General features: G+C 41.8%; 1 protein-coding gene across 4 annotated transcripts in view; it reads right to left on the bottom strand.

Annotated features, from left to right (window-relative positions):
- The window catches only part of LOC147020366 (ephrin type-A receptor 5-like), a 285,255-nt gene that overhangs the window by 249,679 nt on the left and 13,568 nt on the right, over nt 1–22,008 (bottom strand). The gene's annotated exons all lie outside the window — the stretch shown is intronic.

Here is a 22,008-nt window from a genome sequence, read left to right as displayed (position 1 = left end):
TCTGTAACATTCCTCACTGAACATTCAATAGACCACATTTGTATTGCATTCAGATTGTATGCACACATCTTGGAATAATTGCATAACATTATAAAGAATCTTAGGAACATCAAAAGCATGAGCCTGGTGTTGGCGCAGTGGTTAGGGCAGCGGCTTGGGATCCAACAGGTCCTGAGTTCAAGCCCCGTTGGGCCACTGAATTAATACACCAGGGGGTGGACTCAGCCTGTCATCCTTCCGAGGTCGGCGAAATGAGTACCAGTATACTGGGCCGGTGTATACCCCGGTTAAAATAGGTGTTCCATATCCCTGTGTCGTAAGAGGCGACCAGGGTTGCGTCAGGAAGGGCATCCGGCGTAAAACATGTGCCAAATCACTATGCGGATGATATGGATGATCCGCTGTGGCGACCCCTAACGGGAGCAGCCGAAGGAAGAAGAAGAAGAAGAGGAACATCAAAAGCATGTGCATTATCACAAACATTGGCCTCAATTCTGAGACTTGGTATGGGGTATGAATAATTTTGGACAGACATAAAAAGAGAAATCTTAACATTTCTATTGTTATGCTAATAATGTTGAGCCAAAATATATGTGGATTTGTACTTGCCAACTAAATGTCCTTGAGTGAAGTGAAAGTTCCACCACTCCAGCTTGTAGGTATGAGATAAATGCAAAACTCTCAGATTTTTCAATGGGTATAAATAATTTTGGGCTTAACTGTATATACATATACATACACTCGCATGCACACACACACACAACCACACCTTAACCTCACCTCGCAAAATATTGAGCAATAAAGGTTTTGAAGCGAGTATCGTTTTCATGGTCAGTTAAAATGTGTTCATATTCTGGTTGAAGAGGACCAGCACATTGATCTACATACTGCAGAAACAAACATGATGGCAGTGGAAGCGAAAGTTAAATTATTCTAAAAAAAACATGACTGCAGTTTGCAATAAGCATGCAACTTGGATGTAACACCAGTCTGCAAATGACCACAGATTGCATGCACTGCAGTCAATGGCATAGTTTTAGAAAGATATGGAGCAGTGGTCTTCTGGACCTCATCCCATTGGCATGAAGCTTCTTTCAAACCGTGTGGGTCGGAATTTGATGGTTGATTGCTCTTTGACGGTCATTCCGGAGAGATGGTGCATTTAAAAGTGCTTCTTTCTGGCAAGGTTGACAATATAATGATCCTCGTGAAGGATTGTAACCCTTGGGTGACCTGAATAAGGTCTTTCTGTGAACTTTTTAGTTAGAAGTTACCTTGTCATTGCCCCAAAAATGAAATTGTGGGATATATTATAGAGATAATCACATCTTAATGGGAATGGCTGGACAAGTTGGGGAGAGACACACACACACACACACACACACACACACACACACACACACACACACACACACACACACACACACGCACACACACACACACACACACGGAGGTAGATACTTTGAGACCTGGAAAGGATCCATTCCACTTTCTGAAACACACACACACAACACCACCCCCGCCAGGTCAAACCTAATAGATGATTTTCATGATATTTTTGCCGAAAGTCATGAAACAAATAATCCTCAATGTTTAACTCACACCAGCATGCGACCAGAAATGGCTACTCTCACTGGACTACGCGTGAACACTCACTGGTGTCTGGGGTATTTTAGCCTGAGCAAGTTCATTGGTTAGTGGATGAAACACCACTTGAGACAAGGTGTGCTACAACCTGTTTGGTACAAAATTGTGAGGCTCGGTCTTATTACGAATTTGTTGGATACACCTTCCTCATTAAAAAAAATTAACTCTCCACACATACACACACACACACACACACACACACACACACACACACACACACACACACACACACACACACACACACACACACACACACACACACACACACACACACACTTCCCATTGGGATTGATTCATTTTTGGGCAGTTTCGATCCATCCTTCAAAAGAAAGAAAAAAAACCCCACAGCCATTAATGAATTGCACTGAGTATTACTCAACCAATTTGAAAGAAACAGGACGGCCGAGTTCGTAGTAGAGTGCTTAATTCTTCTTCTTCTTCTTCTTCTTCTTCTTCTTTTTCTTCTTCTTCTTATAATACGCCTATTTTTGACATTTCATTGTTGGGATGTAAATGGAAACTGCCTTTTCATAGGTAGCACTGCAGTGCACATCCTAAATCCAGCCCGAAGACCTGGTACAAGTATACCAAACCAATTAAAATTGAAAGTGGAATTGTGACATGGTAATTATCTGAATTGTGGCATGGGAATTCCAGAAGCACATAATTAAAATCTTTGATTAGGCTGCCTTCAGCTAGATCTGTACCAATAACCTCTCAAATATACATGGTGACTGCTCACTGTTGAAGCTGATATTAAATTAAATGTATAGTTTTGCTGAGCCTGTTATTAAATTAACATAGACGCATGGACCCGACAGTCTCTTTCAAACAAAAGTCCCTTTTTGGTCCGGTTCAATGGCCAACCTCCAAATTCCTGTTTATAGATCTCTGCACAATTGCACGCCCATGGTTATCAAAGCTCCTTTGTGAGCGGAATATGGAAAGTGATGCTGAGAAAGTGGTTCTATTGCTGGAAAATGCAATGTCACCGAAATCCATTCGACACATCAAGGCTGCACTTGTGGAAAAGGTGACCATTCGTGCATCTTTTGGACAGTAGACAACACAACAAATAACCACATACGAAACTGTCAAACATCTGGAGCCGTATATGCACACGTATGCATTGAGATCGCTGCAAAATGCAAAACTGAATTTTTATTATTGACAAAACTCAACAATAGCATCGCTCAGGTGAACTCCCTGTCAGACGATGTTAAACTTAGTCATCTCAGCATGATCTATCGATAAACACTTCATTGGAATTGCTCTTAAAGACAGTGGTGCTATCATCAATCAAACAGCCTGGTGTTGGCTTAGTGGTTAGGGTGGTGGCTTGGGATCCTAGGGTCCTGAGTTCAAGCCCTGTTGGCCACTGAAATAATATACACCAGGAAGTTGACTCAGCCTGTCATCCTTCTGAGGTTGGCAAAATGAGTACCAGCGTACTGGTAAGGTGGACACTGCTTCAGCGGCAAAGCCGAATCCCAACCAATGATGCAACCAGCAGCCACAGGCTGCACTCGATAGAGAGATCCATCAAACAAATTTTGTCTGAAGTTTGTGAAATATTTTGACGAATAATTAATTTCGTGCTTGGAGATGAAAGCCATTGGTGAATTCTCATCATGAGAAATGAACCATCCATCCTCAGATTACCATTCTATATGATAAAACACCAAACTCCTAAAATTACATGATACAGTCACAGAATACATACATATGTATATATAGATATGAAGACCACAAGGGGAAAACCAGAGATGTCACTTTTTATAAATTTCAGGGTTATTGCACCTGCCAATAGTTGGCAACATAAGGTTTCCTCTCACAATATTACTTTAACAAATAACCAGAGGTGTCACATAATTTATAGGTATAAAGTTTAGCCGTGCAATGAAAAAACAAGTGTTGTCAAAGCTGAACAAGTAGAAACCCAGAGTTGTCAGTACTTTACTCCTGGTTATCTCCCTTTCATTCATGTTAACTGTTCCACCATAATATTCAGAGTTGAAAAACTAAAAAATGAAAGGTTGTAAAACTTTCACAGCATAAACTCTGAGCACTACAATGGCCTATTTGGTTATATCATGGGCTCCGTAGTTGGTGCATATCGTGGTTCAAGCCTGGTCAAACCTTTATTGTAACTTTTATGGGACCCACGCCGTGGCTTAATGGTCAGCGCGTCTGAGTACCCATCCTCATTCGATGTACCCACCGCCTAATCAACCTGCTTAGGTATATGAGGGAGTCACATGAGGTGACCAGCTATCGCGGGGGTGGTTTATCCTTGGTTTCCTCCCGGTTTTCCATCATATTAAGTAGTACGGAGTAAGAAATGGAGAATCCGTCGTCATATAAGCGAAATACCCTTGAGTATGGCGTTGAACACCAATCAAACAAAAAAAAACAATGACCGTTTAATGTTGAAAAAAAATAATCTGTGATCACCAAAGTCATGTAATGTATGCTCATAACCAACAAGCATAAATTTGCCACACATCCTGGGTTAAAATTGCATGGCAATTATTAAACAAGGGAATAACCAGTGATGTCAGTTTGCAACATTGATTCGTTCTTTGCTCTTAAATTAAATAACACAGAAGCTTGACAAATGCTACATGCTTAATTTGATCGGCCAATGATCACTCTTCCTTTTACTGGAAAATAAATCTATATGACAGCTATTAAACAGTCCACCAAAGTCTTGAAACTTTGTTTTTCAGTTTCTTCAAAATTGACTTATCCTGACATCTCTGGTTTTCCCCTTGTGGTCTTCATATACATCTACATATACATATACATATATACATATATTGTTACGAATCTGGCACCCATGAGAACACAACAGACAGGTCCCCGGAGCTCAGTTATTTCGTTAAGTATATGTGTATAGTTCGAATCCATCCCCTGTGTCTAACGGGAATTTTGTACGTGCGCTGTGGGTTATTTTATAGATAGGATTTTTCTTACATTTTACATCAACAACGACAACGACAACCCTCTGCTTGCAGGCATTCAGGCGTGTCGGTAATTGCATGCCCCAGGCGGTGCTCGGTGTGGATTTTGCACTGTATATGGTCACAAAGCGTTTCACTTTGGCTGCATGCCAAATAAGGGTATGCATCGTTTTCCGCCCAATGGGCGATGAGCAGACCAGAGTCGGGGCGGTCCTTGGCAAGAAGGCGGACTGCGACACGCCGTCCACCCAATGGGAGCAGGCCACGGGAGCGGACGGGCCCCAAAAAGAAAAGCGACATAGGCGAGTGATGCGCGTCCAGTATGCTCGATTGTGCATCTCTGTCCGGGTCTGCGGCTGACTGCATCGCATGGATCCGAGGCGTCTCATTTGGCGCGTTGCTGCGGGCGGTCGACCATCTCAACACGGGAGATCATCTCGTGTCGCCTGCCTGCGAGCCGGAGGAGCGTGCCAACGCCCGACGCTACCCTCCATACCTGGTGCTTGGAGCGGCCTCGTGTTGCGGGTTCGAGTCCCGTTACCCCAAGATCATCGAGAACCACATGAGGTGGACAGGTCCAAGCTAGCTTCTCTTATCTCAGCCCGTCTTCCCTCTGATCGTGTGTGTGTGTGTGTGTGTGTGTGTGTGTGTGTGTGTGTGTGTGTGTGTGTGTGTGTGTGTGTGTGTGTGTGTGTGTGTGTGTGTGTGTGTGTGTGTCCTTGGGCCCCGTCTATAAGTAACAACTGTGTAAGTGCTTTATTTGCTTATTGTGCATTGCATTTCTTATAGTCGTGATAACTCTGGTGTGTGTGTGTGTGTGTGTGTGTGTGTGTGTGTGTGTGTGTGTGTGTGTGTGTGTGTCCTTGGGCCCCGTCTATAAGTAACAACTGTGTAAGTGCTTTATTTGCTTATTGTGCATTGCATTTCTTATAGTCGTGATAACTCTGCTTTTTGTGTGCTTCCCCACTCCGATTATGGTAAAATAAATTCCCCTTTTGTTGAATATCCCAGCTCGTACTTGTCCTTTCTGCCATTGGTTTGCCACGGTGCGTATTGGGGATTCGCAAGGCCGCTGCTGCCATAATTGTGCATTTGGACCGACGGACCTCGGTAACCATCCACTCGGGTTACGCACGGTTGGAGCACAGTAACGGCTCATTCCGCTTGAGGCCTGCCGAGGGTGTGGTTCCCCGGTAGTTGGACTGCGTGGGTATTTAGGTATATTGAAGTTGGCAATTAACCCTATCCCACACCATCGAAGTATTGGCGACAACGGTCCTTTCAGTGACCCATCGGCTCCGGAGTTATCCGGGATGACGACCTATAAATTCGGGTGTTCGGGGGAGCCGACTCTACTGCTCCATCTAGCGGTCGTGCTCGCCACCGAGACCCGGCCCCACAACAATATATACATATATATATATATATATATATATATATATCTTGGTTTTGCCAAATCTCTCAATGGCGAAGAAGAATCACTTAAGAAATTCTAGTCGTCGGTTCCGGATCAGGATCTTCACCAAAATCTAATAAATTCTTCCTTGTCACAAACCCAGCCTGTCCACCGAGGTTCATCTGAATCCGTCAACAACTTTTTGAGATATCGTGTTACATATCGTTTTGGCCCAATCTCTCAATGGTGAAGAATCACTCAAAAAATTATAGTGGTCGGATCCGGATCCAGATCTTCACTAAAATCGAAACACTTCGTCCTTGTCACACAACGAACCTGTCCACAAAATTTCATCCAGATCAGTCAACAACTTTTTGAGATATCCTGTACACAGACAAACAGAACGGAAGGGGTGAAAACATAACCTCCTTCACCTTCGGTGGTGGAGATAAAAAAAAAAAAAAATGATCAATCAGAGATCGGAGACCCTCACCAGGACTTCTTTGGTGTTCTGTATTTTGTGTGGCATTTGTGCACTGGTGTGTTATGTAATTAATAAGAGACATAATGAGAACTGCCACTATATATCGGCTGGCAGTAATGACTAGGTACCAAGACGTCCCACTTTGATGCAAGCCCACTTTGATTGAACAACTGACCCTGACCCATGACTTTTTCATTATTGTTCAATTGAATTCAGAATGGGATTAAAATTAATTCAAATAATGTCAAATTGGAAAACCAAATAGGTACAGTCTTGCTTTGGAGTCATCAGAAGGAACCCGAACAGGCAAAAATAAAAGATGAAGTCATCATGAGGAACCTGGATAGGATTTGCATTTCAGCTACTACTCCTCTACCCTCAAACCCATCCAGGCAGAGCCAAGTGAGCGTTATTAAAAAAAAGAAGATAAACAAAAAAAACTAAAAGAAGAACCCAGATCACAAAACAAAATAAACCAATGTCACCCGCAGGGTGACCCGTATCTTGCCAAAAGGTGACCACGTGTGACTTAAGGTCACACTGAGGTGAACAGAGCTGCTATCCACCAGGAGCGACTCCTTGAGGAATATCTGCCTACGAGAGATTCCGATGAGAATCGTTCTCGAGTAACCATGAAAAATATGCGTTTTCCTCATAACGTCACCAAATGATGTCATAATGTCTCAAGCTTGACATATCTAGAAAGCACTCATCGAGGTGTTCAATTTGAGGTACTACACGATATGGTTCCTAAAACTTGAAAATTTGACCTTGGGGTCAAATATGTTTGACCTGAGGCGCTAACCATGAAGGTCAAGGCCAATCGCCACCAAAAATTAATCAGCTGAGCGCCAGACCATGAACTATATTCGCATGAAGTTTGAAGATGATCCGATCAAAATTACTCAGAAAATAAGGGTTTCGTCGACTCCCCTGATTTGCGACAAAGTGACCTTGACCTTCAAAATTTTATGCGCTGAAAGGGACCTCCTATAGGCCTCTGATATGCGAAGCTACAAAAATTTCCAATGATAACTGTGCTCTGCAGAGTGATTTATACGTGATTTCAGACCAAAAAAAAAAAAAGCAACAAAAAAAAAAAACATATGAATGTCAAGGCCAATCGGCACCAAAAATTAATCAGCTGAGCGCCAGACCATGAACTATATTCCCATGAAGTTTGAAGACGATCCGATCAAAATTACTCAAAAAATAAGGGTTTCGTTGACTCCCCTGATTTGCGCCAAAGTGACCTTGACCTTTGACGTTGACCTTCAAAATATTGTGCACTGAAAGGGACCTCCATAGGCCTCTGATATGCGAAGTTACAAAAATTTCCAATGATAACTGTGCTCTGCAGAATTTTTTATACGTGATTACAGACAAACAAAAAAAAAAAAAAACATACAAGCTGACTAACATATCTTGCAAAACTTCGTTTTGGCAAGATAATAAATCTAAAAAAAGAGAGAGAGAGAGAGAGAGAGAGAGAGAGAGAGAGAGTGAGAGAGAGAGTGAGAGAGAGAGTGAGAGAGAGAGAGTGAGAGAGAGAGTGAGAGAGAGAGAGTGAGAGAGAGAGAGAGAGTGAGAGAGTGAGAGAGTGAGAGAGTGAGAGAGTGAGAGAGTGAGAGAGTGAGAGAGTGAGAGAGTGAGAGAGTGAGAGAGTGAGAGAGTGAGAGAGTGAGAGAGTGAGAGAGTGAGAGAGTGAGAGAGTGAGAGAGTGAGAGAGTGAGAGATGGGTCATCCCTCGCCTCTCCCATCCTCTCTCAAAAAACAACAATGTGGCTGCTGAATCATGTGACCGATGTCATCACCAAAAAAATTTCTGTGGACTTTTTTTTATCCTGAGATGACCCTCAAAAATTTTCATACTCATCAGATGCAGCATTCTACATATGCAATTATGACAAACTAACGAAGGCAACTCCAACATCAACAACAACAAAAAACACACTTATTCCCCATGAGGAGTAATTGCTCAGTGCAAAGTTTAATTTTTTTTTCCTTGGTGCGCTTTCAGAGATACACAGGTCCAAAGTTTTTCCATTTCTCCATTATGTCTGCCAGAGCACATGACCTATGACGTCATAATTATGAAAACATTCTACGTGAGTAGGCCTAAGTCACATTTGCTCTACGGCGTGGATAGGGCGGCCGTACGCCCTCTGAATTGACAGAAACGTGCGGCGGCCGCAGAGTTTCTGCGGTGGCCTCAGGGTGGCCCTACGCCATTTGGCTATCTTTTACAGGCCGTAGGGGTGTCGCCGTGGAATTATAACGCGGAGTTATAACATTTTTCATTTCTACGTTCGCCGTAGAAATTTGACAAGCCGAAAAAAAAAAAAAACTGGTAAAAAATAAAACAATTAACCCACTCGTTACCGTCCGTCTGGCCGCACGTTCGCCTTAGGGCCCCCCTGCGGTCGCGTTGCGGGCACCTTGAAGCTACCTTGCGTCTGCCTTGAAAATTCTATCGCCGCCGCAGGGCACTCTTCAAGTCACCGTGCGACATCAAATCAAAGACCGTACAGCAACCCCACGTTTTCGGTCTCCACAATTTATAAATACGCCGTGCGGCTCCCCAAAAAATAAAACATATGTGACTGCTACATTGTGTGACAGTGGAAATACTGAGGCCGCCGTATAATTGCTAGTGGCGTAGATTTTGGAGACCCCACGGCCGCCGTGGCAAATGTGACTTAGGCCGTAGTCGCACCAATGGTGAAAATTTTGCCGAACTCCGGCAAGCAGTTACGAAGAAAAACACGAAAGTTCTGAGTGGCCAAACATCAAATAAACAGACCCAAACGCAAAACCCTCTCCTTTGGCGAGCGTAATGAGAACATTGCAACAAAGCATGTTTTAATTAACACTCGTAATATTTACGACAATAATAAGGATAGTAATATCATTTGGCAATAATAATAATAACAAACATATAATCCCTGCGCTGGCCCCAAGCACATCTGGGCTTAGCGAAAGACAAGCTAACGCTAAAGCAACACAGCAGGCGGTATGCAACAAGGGTGTGTGACCTCCATAACTCCAAAACCATGAAACCTTGTGGCCTGAAACTTTGCATGCATTCTAAGGCAACTCCAAGGCAGTATATGATAGAAAAATGGGTGTTTGGGTTAATTTATACTCCCATTTTGAAGATAATTAATGGCCTTATTTACATATTTCTTTATCGAGGCATCATCCTTGGTCACGTCGTTGGGGTCTTAATTTGCCATGGACCTCTGTATCTGAAACCGCACCAAGGACAAAATTGAAACTTTGCACACGGCAAGTGCTCCTCATGGGGAATAAGTGTGATTTTATGTTGACCTCACAGGTGTCTTCGTTAGTACGTCATAATTGCATATGCAGAACGCTACATATGATTATCATGAACAGTTTTGAGGGTCATCTTGGGATAAAATTTTCCAGATAAAAAAATGTTGGTTTACATCATCGATCACATGATTCAGCAGCCATATCGTTTTTGTTTTATTTAACTTTAGAGTTGTATCATTTTTTGATCAAGATTAATTTTAAAAATTTTTGTTGAATTTTCTTTTCTTTTTTTAATAAGGCTAAATTGGCTCTGGCTGGATGGGTGAGGGTAGAGGAGTAGCAGCTGAAATGCGAATCCGATCCAGGTTCCTCCTGATGCCTTCATCTTTTCTTTTTGCTTTTTCGGATTCCTTCAGATGCAAGGACTCCTTCAAAGCAGGACCACCAATTTGGTCTTCCATTTCATATTAATTGAATTAACATTAATCCTATTCTAAATTCAATTGAATAATAATGAAAAACGTCATGGGTCAGGGTCAAGTGTCCAATCAAAGTGGGGTTGCATCAAAGCAGGATGTCTTAGTACGCGGTCATCACTGCCAGCAGTTATTTTAGTGGCAGTTCTTATTATCTCATATTAATTATGTAACACACCAGTACACAAACGCCACACAAAATACACGACACAAAAAAGTCCTGGCGAGGGTCTGCGATCTCTGATTGCTCTTTCTTTTACTTCCGTCACCGAAGGTGACGGAGGTTATGTTTTCACCCTTTCTTTTGGGTGGTCGCTGCTAGGCTACCCTTATTCTCAGTTTTTCTGTCTGTCTGTATGTTTGTATGTTTGTATGTATGTTTGTTTGTATGTAATGGACAGCTCTGGAGGCCAGAGGAGTCAACCGATTTTGATGAAACTTGACAGGTAGGTTCATACCAGGATCTAGTTGTATGCTTTTGAGCACCGTTGCAATGAACGCCACTGTTGCCTAGCAACGGGACTTTGAAATTTTGAAAAATCCTAAAAAATACATTTTTTCGAAAATCAAAAATCGGCTTCCAGGATTTTATGTGCACTATAATCAACCTCTGACAAATTTTCAGCCGATCCATCAAAAACTGTATGACTAGTATGCAATTATGTAGCGACCACCCATATCGCGACCACCCATGTCGTCTGTCTGTTTGTGTACAGGATATCTAAAAATGTTGTAGACGGATTCAGATGAAATTTTGTGGAAAGATTCGGTGTATGACAAGGAAGAAATATTTACATTTTGGTGAATATCCAGATCCGGACAAAACTTGGTGGACATGTTGGGTGTGTGACATGGAAGAATTGGTCCAATTTTGGTGAAGAGTCTCTCTCCCACCCCTCCGTCTCTTTCTCTCTCTCTCTCTCTCTCTCTCTCTCTCTCTCTCTCTCTCTCTCTCTCTCTCTCTCTCTCTCTCTCTCTCTCTCTCTCTCTCTCTCTCTCTCTCTCTCTCTCTCTCTCTCTCTCTCTCTCTCTCTCTCTCTCTCTCTCTCTCTCTCTCTCTCTCTCTCTCTCTCTCTCTCTCTCTCTCTCTCTCTCTCTCTCTCTCTCTCTCTCTCTCTCTCTCTCTCTCTCTCCCTCTCTGTCTCTCTCTCTCTCCCTTTCTTTCCACCCCCCCGTGGATATCTCCGGGCAGTCTCGGCATGCTGTATTCATGTGCTGTTTTAATGTACCCCATTTTGTTCAATCCTGTACTACCTCCCTTTCCCCTTCAAGTCCCCCGAACAAACACAAGTCCAGAACTCCCTACCCTCATGCTTACCACCTCCCAAACCCCTCCACACGTCTTCTCTCTCCCCTCTCTCTCCCGGCCTCCTCGCTCCCACTCCCCCTCCTGCAATATATGGTAACGTTTGATGAGTGGTCACTCCCTCCCCCCGTTGCTCTTTTCCCATTCCGAGCTTTCCCCTTCTTCGCCTCCTCCTATCTCCCCACCCCTCCTCGCTTTCCCCTCCTTTCTCTATCCCTCCCCCTTTCTTCCCCCTCCTAACCCTCCGCCCCACTAATATTGAGCAAAGCAACAGGTTATATTTCCTAGTTATATAATAATTTGAGAGATGAAAATATCCTTTAAGCCTGCCTTAGTAAGAACTGTGAACAAAAAAATAAAATAATTATCTACACTGTCAAAAGCCTTTTCATCATCAAGGAATATCAGCCCAAAGCAGTCACATATAGTATGAGCAACATTAATGAAATCTCTCACCAAGAGAAAATCATCATAAATGGATCATTCAAGAATACAATAAGTTTCATCATTGCCAATCAGGAATGAAATGAATTTTTTCAAATGCAGTGCCAGCACTTTTGACAATCTTATAGTGATTGCTAAGCAATGACTACACAGGCATCAAATTTGTAATGTGCTGCAAATCCACCTTTTTTGAAGGAAGCATAAAACGGCTCTCCGGCAGCTTCGGGGCAATTCACCATGATCTTGACTTGGCATGGGGAACCTCTGGCCTGTGCCATGTTTTGATGCAGCATGCGTGGTGACATTTTCTTCAGTACTTTATGGACATAGCAATCATATAGGAAGGACTGGCAGGATTATGTGGAGGTATGTAGACTTGCCTCTGAGCTGTCGAGCCTGGGTTTGAATCCAGACCCAGCTTTAAACTGCCATCCTGCTGTTCCGCATGCAAGAATTTTCATCAATTTATTTGCGAGCATTAGTTAGTGGATGTTAAAGACCACATGGTGTACTTCACAAAGAAGTGATCTATCATGGGCACCATTTCCAAATTCCTACACTTGCAATCGAGTTTCCTTAGTCTGAGTGGCGACCTTTCCAGGTTGTAACCCCCAGCGGCCAAGCCAATGAAACTGCCTCGGCAACTCTGTGTGCCTAATGGCACAGGAATGAAAAGAAAAATAAGAATTTCGAGGCAAATTTAAAAGTCACACCAAAGTTATTTCCACAAAAATGTTATAACTTTTTTAATACTCAGAAGTTGTATACAGTATAACCATATTCACTGCGATAAGTAAGTGAACAAGAAGACAGCGAAGGCCAACTTCACAACCACACAGCACACATGTGCTGTATGTCTCAGTACATATTGTTGAAACCTCATAGTAAGTATAACTTTGTAGTTTGGAATAAGAGCAAGGACGAATACAAAATATTTTGTATTATCATTTCTGGGTTTTTTTGGAAACAAGGTCAAGGCTCGTCAAAGAGCTAGACCAGAGAATGGACCAGGATGCAACAGAACAAAAAGAACAGAAGAGAGAGTGGGGACACCACCATCAGGATTGAAGGACAAAAGAGGGAAACTTCGACAAATAAGGGATATGGGGAGGAATGAGGAGTCGGGGAAGATGAGTGGAATGGACAAGACGAGTAGAAAGCAATCTCTTAAGAAGGAAAAGTTGGAAATTTGGAATGAGGGGGGCTTGTAAGTTGGGTGGGGTTAACGGGTATAGAAAAGATCATGATTTTAGATGGGAGATACTCATCAAGCAAGGGAAGAATGAGATTAAAGAGGATGTGTGAGTTGGTTCCAAAGAGGAACAAATGAGTGGAGGTGAGCAGTGATTTGGGATTTTGGAAGTTTCATCAGCAGAGGGGTGATATTGGATCACGTGTGCCCTGCAGAAAATTAGGGGGGAGGGTGGGACAAAGCCCAACTACTGATCTAGACACTCAAGAAATGCTTCTCTGCAAGAAATGCTTCTATGAGAGCAAGATGTAGAAAATCCCAACAAGCTTTGCAAAAATTAGCACGGAGTCCATCAAGACCAGAAGCTTTTCCATCTTCAGTTCCTTTAATGTTGCAGTAAGATTCTCAAGAGAAAAGTCAGTCGAGTTGATATTGGCAATCTTCAAAAATGGATGAGAGAAGTTAAATCATCCCATTTGAATGTCCTTATCCACAGTTCCTGGGGACAACGGTTTTTTGTATTATATATATATATATATATATATATATATATATATATATATATATATATATATATATATATATATATATATATATATATATATATATATCCATCCATCCACTGGGACCATACTCTGTGCAGAGCGTTGGTGCTGCCGAAGCAGTCTCCTTGGCTATTGGGCACAATCCTGGACGGGTCGCCACTCCGACACAGGATACCAGCATGCTGGCACTCATTTTGCCGACCTCGGAAGGATGACAGGCAGAGTCAACCCCACCTGGTATTAATTCAACAGCCGAGTGGGATTTGAACTCAGGATACTCGGATCCTAAGCCCACCACCCTAACCATTAAGCCAACACCAGGCATATATATATATATATATATATATATATATATATATATATATATATATATATACATATATATATATATATATATATACATATATACACACACACACACACACACACACACACACACACACACACACACACACACACACACACACACACACACACACGGGGTGTCCCAAAAAAATGTACTCACTCTTTAAATGATAATAAATGCGTTGTTTATGGACTTAGAAACAAGATTAATGGTTAAATGTATAAATGCATGTTTACAAATGTTCAAACTGACGACCATCATGTTCCAAACACAGCCAATAACGCGGACCAATGGATTCAACAGCATTACGAATCATTTCATTTGGAACTTCAAGACATTGTCTTTCAATTTCCTCTTTCAGCTCATCGACTGTTACTGGTTTTGAGCCGTAAACCTTATCTTTGAGATATCCCCATAAAAAGAAGTCCATTGGAGTGAGGTCTGGGGAACGCGCAGGGAATTCAACACTACCTCTTCGCCCAATCCATCTGTTCGGAAAAGTTGCTTTGAGATAGGTCCTTACATCACGGTGGTAGTGGGGAGGTGGTCCATCTTGCTGAAAGTAAATCTCTTCGTCACCAAATATCTCTTCGACACTTGGACCGACGGATTCCTGCAGCAAGTTTAAGTAAACATCCCCAGTGACAGTTTGATCAAAAAAGAATGGCCCTAGGATTCCCAATGCTGATATCCCACACCACACAGTAACCCCTGGTAAGTTTAAATGGTGTTCCATAGTAACATGCGGATTTTCAGGAGCCCAGTATGTGCAATTGTGTCAGTTAATTGAGCCATTTAACTTCAAGCTGGCCTTATCACTCCAAACAATTTTGGATGGAAATGCTGCATCTTCTTCACATTTGCCCAGGTACCACTCACAAAATTCAGCTCTCCGGTCAGGATCATCTTCATTTAGAGCATGGATTAATTTTGGAATGTAACTTTTCCAATTAATTCGCTTCAAAATGCGATGGGTGCTTGATTTTGGGATTCCTGTCTCACGAGCCATTTGTCGTACAGATTTCCGTGGGGATCGGTGGAGGGTTTCCAGCAATTGATTTTCCTTTGCGGGGGTAGTTTATGACCGTGTTCTTCCTGAACGCTCCTTATGGACATCATGCACAGTTCCATCTGTTTAAAACTTATCTTGGATGCGAGCAATAGTGCGTCGTGCTGGTGGAACTTTGTGAACATGTCTTCTAAATTATCTTTGCACTTCCATGATGTTTTCGTGCTTCCAGTAGCACTTTATGATAAATTTTCTTTCTTCAAAACCTAGTCATACTTCTGCCATTATTAGGGTCAATTTGATCTGAAAAGAAATGAAAAATTCAATGAGGTATGAGGAGCCAAAATGTGAGTACATTTTTTTGGGAATTTTTGATGACCATGGAAATTATATATATATATATATATATATATATATATATATATATATATATATATACACATATATGTATGTATGTATGTATGCATGTTCTCAAAATACAGCCAAAACGGTACAAGATAGCTCAAAAATTTTAGGGCCACCTTACTCACCATTCTCCTGCAGTGTGCAGTATCAAGTTTCGTTGAAATCGGGCAACGAAAAAATTATTTTAAAAAAATCACTCCCGATTCAGTCAAGTACTCTTCGGGAGAATTTGATCTTTGCAAACAACCTCAGTGGTAGAGTTCGCTGGGGCTATCTTGTTTTTTTCTTGAAAATATTTATTTTAAAATCTCAAACATTTAGTATAGACAAAGAACGATTTATTTTTATTCATAAAATAAACATCACTATTTTGATCTAATACTTCAGTACTCATGAATAAATAAAATTTTGTTTAGATTACACACAATAATTTATTCGACTTTCTTTTCTCCGTGTTTGGCTCGCCTGTTCGAAGAACAGAGAGCTATAGTGATACCCCCGGTGTGAGCGTGAGCCTGAGCGTCAGCGTGCAAATGTTAAAGTTTTTGGTGCAAGTTATTTCCTTTCTAATGTTTTTATCTACCACACTATTTTTTACTGATTACAATAAACAAATACATATATTGCTTTAAAATTATTTGGATCAGACTTCACTGCAATGCTTTATAAAAAATATTATTAGACTAGTCTTTTAAAAACGAAAAATGTATAAACAGGCGAGCATTGGGTGGCTTTGACACCAACTCTGGTTTTTTTCACATTGACACGTAATATCAAGTTTCGTTCAAATCTGGCAACGAAAAAAATTGTTAAAAAATAAATTCCCTATTCAGTCAAGTCCTCTTCGGGAATATTTGATCAATGCAAACAACCTTGTCGCTGGAGCTATCTTGTTTTTTTTATGCTTTTTTGAAATGATCTTTTTTATCAACCGCTGTCACAACGGGAACCCAACGGGTTCACGGGTCGTCCAATATATATATATATATATATATATATATATATATATATATATATATATATATATATATATATATATATATATATATATATATATATATATATATATATATATATATATATATATATATGGTGGAAGCAACTTTGACAGCAATTACAGCTGTGAGTCTGTTGGGATAGGTCTCCACCAACTTCGCACACCTTCATTGGGCAATATTTGACCATCCTTATCGATGAAACTGTACAAGCTCAGTCAAGTTCCATGGGGAGCATTGATGGAAAACAATCTTCAAGTCATGCCACAGCTTTTTGATTAGATTTAGGTCAGGGCTCTGACTGGGTGACTCAAGGACATTTATCTTTTTGTTCCTTTGCTACTCAAGTGTGGCTTTGGCTCTGTCCTTTGGGTCATTGTTATGCTGAAAGGTGAACTTACGTCATGATTTCAGCTTTCATGCAGAGGGAAGCAGGTTTTCCTCTCGGATGTTTCTGTATAGTATTTTGCTCCATCCATTTTCCCTTCTATCCTTACAAGTGCTCCAGTCGCTGATGATGAGAAACATCCCCATAACATGATGCTGCCACCACTATGCTTCACAGAAGGGATGGTGTTCTTTGGGTGATGTGCTGTGTTGGGTTTAAGCCAAACGTAACATTTTGCATTTAGGCCAAAAAGTTCCATCTCGGTTTCGTCAGGCCAGAAAACATTTTGCCAAATGGCTTCAGAATCCTCATTCCTCAAACGGGACTCAAGGTGGGCTTTTTGTTTAATTACTTCCTTCTTGTGACCCTACTGTAATGGCCAGACTTGTGGAGTGGTCAGGATATTATTGTCATATGCACACAGTTACCAGTCTTTGCCATAAAGGCATATCGCTCCTTCAAAGTTGCCATTGGCCTATTGGTGGCCTCTGTGATCAGTCTCCTCCAAGCTTGGTCATCCAGTTTGGAGGGACAGCCTGATCTCAGCAGGGTCTTGCTGGTACCATAAACCTTCCACTTCTTAATGATTGTCTTGACTGTGCTCCAAGGGTTAACACAGGTGAAGGCCAATTAACTTGGTGTGTGATTTTGAAGGTGATTTGTAACACCTGAGCGAAATTACAATTGCTATTATAACTGGGGGGGGGGGGGGTGGACACCTATCCAATCAAGATATTCTAGTTTTGTATTTTTAATAAATATTCTGAAATTTGTGGAATTTGTGGGTTATGATGTGTAAATAAATGTGGAAAAAGTCTGATTTAATGCAATTTAATTCCAGGTTATAAGACAAGAAAAGGTGAAAATTTTGAAAGGGGGTGTAGTCTTTCTATAGGCACTGCATATATATATATATATATATATATATATATATATATATATATATATATATATAAATATATTTATGTCTTCTACCTCCAAGGCCCTCATCTACAGATTGGTGGATTACTGTTTTCCCCTCTAGGCTGGTGCCCATGCCACACACCTTGTTCATGTTGATATTGGCTAAAAGGCAAGAAAAGGTGTGTTCAGGTGTGCCAATGAACAACTTTATATGATGGAGAATGCCCATGTGGTCACTGGCTTTGGAGGCCCACTTAGAAATTTGGTTTGCCCAAGAAAGACCATGTAAGACCCTAGAGTTTGAGTGACTGAGCTTCTTCAAGCAGATTGTTAAGAAAGTATATGGGAAAGCTTGCCAGACGGTCCTTTCGGAGAGCGAGTGTGAGATTTGTCAGGATTGATAGACATGTTCCAAGGTTTGATCAGCTCGTGATTTGTTCAAGGTCTGAAGAGGGGGAAGAGGCTGCTGAATGCCTCTCTGAAGGATGATGGATGTCATGGCAGAGGGTGGAGTCATCAGTAAATAGATAAAGAGGATATTCCAAAGAGTGAGAGAGGTCGTGGATGAAGATGAGGAATCGGACGGGGCCTAGAACACTGCCTTGGGGCACACCAGCCCTGACAGGGAGAGTAGATGAAAAGATTCATTTTGAGCCACATGTTGGCTCTGAGGATGTGAAGTCAGCAACGTAAGAGTGGAGTTGGCCTTGGATACCATCGGCAGAGAGTTTGCAGAGCAAGTTGAGATTCTAGACTATATCGAAAACTCAAAAATTTTCAAGAGACAGTCAATATCTCATGTATGACATTGAGTCTTGAGGGCCTCCATCCATTGTTGAGAGAGAGGAAGCAGCATGCCATTCTGAATGCAACTGAATGCAATGCAATTCTGAATCGGAATTGGTGATCTGAGATAACGTCGTTAGAAAAAACGGAAGGATTTTATATCAACTGCAATGATTGATTCCATGACCATTGTGATGATTGTAACTAAGCTGATAGGTCTAGAGTTAAGGGGTTTGGTTTTTTTTCACTTTGTTTATGTAATGTGGGTCATCCTCCATCTGACTTCCAAGCAGATGGAGGATGACCTAGGGCAAATCAATGATATGGTGAGCATAGCAGAAAGAGGATGTGCAAGAGCAGCAGAATAGGTTTTTAGGACATGTGAGCAGATGCCATCCAGTCCAGTTGCAGAATCACTTGAGGGTTGCCAAAAACCTCTCCATCCTCTCAGGTGCAAAATACACAGAGTCCAGGGGCAATTGGGTGTGATTGGGTAGGGGGCTACAGAGTGTGGGGTTGGGGGACATCAGATTTGAAAGTAAACACAGAATTGAGGCATTCTGCCTTCTCACGAGCGGAGTCCGCTTTGGCACCATTTGAAGCGAGGGATGGGATGGAGGGGAAGCATACACCAGAGACACACTTAACCTGGTGCCACCAGGTTGTGGAGGAGGGAGACATGTTTGAATGTTCAATCTTGAGGTTGGACAGACATTGTTTTCTTGCTCTCCTAAGAGTAGACACACACTTGTTGCAGGCTTTGTGGAATAATCTGAGATTGCCTTCCAGGTAGAGTCGGCAAGTTTTTTCAAAGCAACTGCCTCACCACATAATTCCGTGTACCATAGGTGGGAAGAAGGGTAGTTTAACTGAAGATGACATAGAATGGAGTGCAGGTTTCTGTGATAGAATTCCCAGGCTGAATTAATATCAGGGATGGTAGATATTGGAGACTGATCCTGAATTGAGATGGCTGCTTGCAGTCCTTGTCAATCTGCCTGAGTGAATTGCCAGACTCACCAGTGCTGAGGCAGCTCTCTTAGAATTGCCAGGGGGATGTTGGCTCTGACTTAAACATACATGATCAGATGAAACAATTGGAGCAGTGGAAGAGCAGGAGAAATTTGCAGGAAAGTTTGTCATCATCAAGTCCAGAAGGGAGGATTTGCCATTGGAAGAAATCCAGGTTGGAAACTTCACAGATTGAGTCAGTCCAATGGGGTCACAGAAGTCCTTTGCTGAAATTCCATGGCTGGTGAGGGAGGTACCAACACCCAGTGATTTGTAAGGTAACAATTTAAATCACCTCATATGAGAAAGTGTGTTGGGATGGGTGGTTAAAAGTTGGTCCATGTTGTGTGAGAGAGAGAGATAGAGATAGAGATAGAGATAGAGATAGAGATAGAGATAGAGATAGAGATAGAGATAGAGATAGAGATAGAGATAGAGATATATGGAAGGGGGGGGAGGGAGGAGAGAATATACAAATGCACCAATTTAGTATTGAAAGAACAACACCTCATTTTGCTTTATACAAATGCTTTATTGGCTGTGAGAAGTTATGTAGAATAAAGAAATGACTTTGACCATGACAGAATGCCCAGTGTTCACCTGACTTTGGTGACTAGCTTGGTGACATGGTCTGCTTTGGAGAGTTTATGGCTGATCATGAGGGCCAATAATTTCTTGAATTGACATTTTGAATTTCTTTTAATAGTGAGGGGATGGAATGAGAGCATTCACAGAGACCGACTTAGAAGAGGAAGACAGGTAAGAACGACCAGTTTTTAGATAAGCCTCATGTTATATTCCGGATGGCTTTCGGGTATGCGTATTTTTTGCAAGTTTTGTGGTGTGACCTCATATTTACCTCAATAAAAATTCCTTCCAAGTTGAGAAAGCATTTTTAGAGATCAAAGTTGGAAAATTTCTGATTTTCTCATGTCTAATCGCCTTGATAGCAGTGTTATTATGGATTCTCAGCCAAGTGGCAGGGTGGCATCTGAAATCACTACAAGAAAGAAAAGGGTGGAGGTTGGTAGTTTGCAACAGATTCATGCTGAAAGAAAACAAGAAATATATGTCATTTCCAGAGGAGAGGTGGTACACCGCACAACAGGTGACTACGGAGAGGATGTGCAGAGCCAGAGCTATTGTAGATGGTTACGAGTGGTTAGAAGAGAGCATTTAACAGAGAATATGGTTGAAGTGTAAGAATATTTAAAAAACAGCTACACCATCAAAGCAGAAAAGAGAGAGAGTAACCAGGAATATACATACTTGTCCTTCCTGGGAGCAAGCCGGTACTCACTCTAAGGAAGGGCAAGTGTTAAAACATCAGCGCTTCTGTAAGATTTTCACGGTGGATAACCGAAAATGTTTTATTATTTTTATTCATTATATGCCTGACAAAACCCTTCTCTTCGACCTGATCCAAATATAAGACGTCCAATCTCAAGAGGAATGCAAAAACATCCTCTAAATTATTGGCCAGTAAACTTACTTCCAACTATAAGCAAAGTCATAGATTCTATTTTTGCTGCAGACATCAAGCCTTTCATATTTTCAGATAGCCTGATCTCTGACCATCAGTTTGGATTCTCTCCCAGTTACTGAACACTGGACTTACATTTACTACTCTCTCAGCAATGGTTGGAGCTCCTAAATCTCAAACAAGAGGGCATGACCTCCCTGGATATATATCGAGCATTTGACGCAGTATGGTATCATACCCTTCGAGCCAAGCTCACTGCCTGTGGCATACAAAGACACCTTCATATCTGGCTGACTTCCTCCACTTGTACAGTTAACATGTTGCGATCAACAGAATCTTCTCTCTTTTGTTGGATGCTGGAGTGCCTTTAGGCACTTAATAAGAATCGAGGAAGTTACAGTTAGAGCATCCGCTCTGAGTCTGGGCTGTTGGCAGTTCAAACCCTTTTCGAGTGATACCAGACTTGAAAAATGATATGTGCTGCTTCCTTGCCTGATGCTCAGCATTTAAAAGGGATGTAGCATAGAAAAACAACCATGGGTTGGAAACCATAGCACAGGTTTGATGGGCTCAATGGCCTCATTCAGCATTGAAGTTCCTTGTAAGGGAACAGAGGTTATTAATACTAGCAGAGTACGCACTATTCGGGTGACCTTGTTCCAAGCATGCAACACATTGACGCATACCTTTATCTGGGCAATGTACAGGCAACTGCCAGCTTTATATCAGCAAAAAAACTAAATTAACCCAGGTTAGGTGCATGAAGTCATAACATACCGACTGCTTATAATTCAAAACACCTCACTGCACAGGAAAACGTGGGGACAGGAACAATGCACTGTAAATGGGGGTCTTGCACTACCCTCCCCCACCTGGAGGAGGTGCTACACGATACACATTTGCATAGAGAATTTGCGTCCACCACCCCAAGACCACCGTCAAAGATGAAA

The sequence above is a fragment of the Eptatretus burgeri genome, chromosome 9 (assembly GCF_056783735.1).
Source record: "Eptatretus burgeri isolate ZD-2024b chromosome 9, Ebu_testis_v1, whole genome shotgun sequence".
Classification (NCBI taxonomy): Eukaryota; Metazoa; Chordata; class Myxini; order Myxiniformes; family Myxinidae; genus Eptatretus; species Eptatretus burgeri.
Note: the sequence above shows the minus strand (reverse complement) of the source record. Positions and strands in the feature narration are given on the sequence as shown.